At 41.5% G+C, this 1,755-nt stretch overlaps 1 non-coding gene across 1 annotated transcript; it reads right to left on the bottom strand.

The window, feature by feature from the left end:
* Nucleotides 1-549: 549 nt before the first annotated feature.
* LOC145393077 (5S ribosomal RNA) lies at nt 550-668 on the bottom strand. The gene has a single exon (XR_013896095.1). It is a non-coding gene; the product is annotated as a 5S ribosomal RNA (ribosomal RNA).
* Between the last annotated feature and the right edge of the window lie 1,087 nt (nt 669-1,755).

The raw sequence follows: 1,755 nt of genomic DNA, 5'->3' as shown, positions 1-1,755 counted from the left end.
GCAGGAGAAAAATAAGGAGGGGGGGCGACGTGAGAAAAAAAAATTAAGGGAGGAATATGAGGAGAGAGTGAAGGCCGAAAAAGACAGGACGCCAGTGAAGTAGAAAACGAGATGAAAGAATTAGAGGTGATATCCGAAAGCTGGAAAAAGACAAGAATATAAAAACGGAGGAAAAAGAGGAAGAAAAGCGGAGTGCTAAAGGTAGAGAAGGAACGTTGAAAAAGAAAGGCTCCTGGAGAAAGAAACAGGTTGAAGGAATTAACAAAAATGAAGGAGAAAGCTTTTGATAGAAAATACGAATATGAGAGATAAATAAAAGCCAACCGCTTCATTTCCTTGATGTATTTGTTTTATTTCTGCTATCTTCACACGATTTTATTCTATATAACACAGAGATCTTACGAACTGAGATGTCAGACATTCATGATCATCATCATTGCCAGACGCCATGTATCCGAAACGGGGTGGCCAAGGGCTTAGAGTTAACTGTTTTACAGGGAGGGGCACTAATCCTCCACCAACCCCACTTGACAAGTAGGGAGAACGTTATGCCAACAGCATCTGGTGTTCCCAGGCGGTCACCCATCCAAGTACTAACCAGACCCAACGTTGCTTAACTTCGCTGATCGGACGGGAAGCGGTGTACTCAACGTGGTATGGCCGACAGACATTGCTTTGAGTAATTTTTTCACTACAAGAGGTCACCCCACAGCCGTATATAATTATCGGCAAGTATTAAGAATAATAGGTAAGTCATCGGACTAAAAGGGCTAAAGGAATGTGTACTTAGTGCCAGAGGAACAGAAGAAAGCCTAAAGAAAGAAAGCTGGTAAATAAAGACAGCAAAAAAAAAAAAAAATGAAAAACAGGAGGAGAGAAAAATCTGGAGAAAGGGAGGACAAGATGACTGGTGATTGACGTGACTTACAAATAGAGTGAAACAGAGGTAAGAGGAAGAATGAAGAAGGAAAAGGAGGTAAGCTACGTGTAGAATAAGGGATTAGTGGAGGATGAGAAGAGCTTTCATAATAGGAAGAACATAAAACACAGGCGGACATAAGAAGAAAATGACTAATTTCACCGGGTCAGGCGTTATTAATAAGGAACACAAGACTAGTTTGACCATCTTGACTTGGATTTTTTTCTTTTTTTCAGCTAATTTCCCGTACCCCAGTGGCACAGTTCTATATCCTGTACATAGGTCTCCTTTGTGACTGGCATGTTATCCTTTTGTTACAATTCAGCATTCAAAGTAAAGAGATGGCAGTTTTATGGAAAGATAAAATGGTCAGAAATGGAGAAGTCAAACCTACATGCAGAGAATAAGGATATGAGGGAGGAAGAGAGTAACACCTGGGGAAAGAGCATATAAGCAAGAGAGATGCATGAGGAAAATAAGAAAGTATTACGAACAGGTGTAAGCCAGAGAGACAAGATCACAATAGATGCAGGAAGCAATTGAAAAGCCTGGCCTGCCTCACCAGAACAGGACTACAAGAGAGGAAGACATAAACTGGAAGCCAGAAAAGAACGGACAAGGACAAGCAAGACAGGTGATGGGGAAAGGGGAGGATGCAGAGAGAGACAACGAATTTCTGTAAGAGTGAAATCTTTTCGTGTTACAATGTCTGAACACACGTTTTCGGGGTACTGAGAGGTATAGAACAGAGGAGAAGATGGAAGGAAGAAGGAACGAAGAGGGAGAGACGAGAGGGAATGCAAGAAAAATGAGAGACAGGAAGAGAAAACAGAGAC

The sequence above is a fragment of the Coenobita brevimanus genome, chromosome 23, assembly GCF_032717465.1.
Source record: "Coenobita brevimanus isolate Jiangsu-jjx chromosome 23, ASM3271746v2, whole genome shotgun sequence".
NCBI lineage: Eukaryota > Metazoa > Arthropoda > Malacostraca > Decapoda > Coenobitidae > Coenobita > Coenobita brevimanus.
The sequence above is the reverse complement of the archived record's forward strand: the minus strand, read 5'-3'. Positions and strand labels throughout refer to the sequence as shown.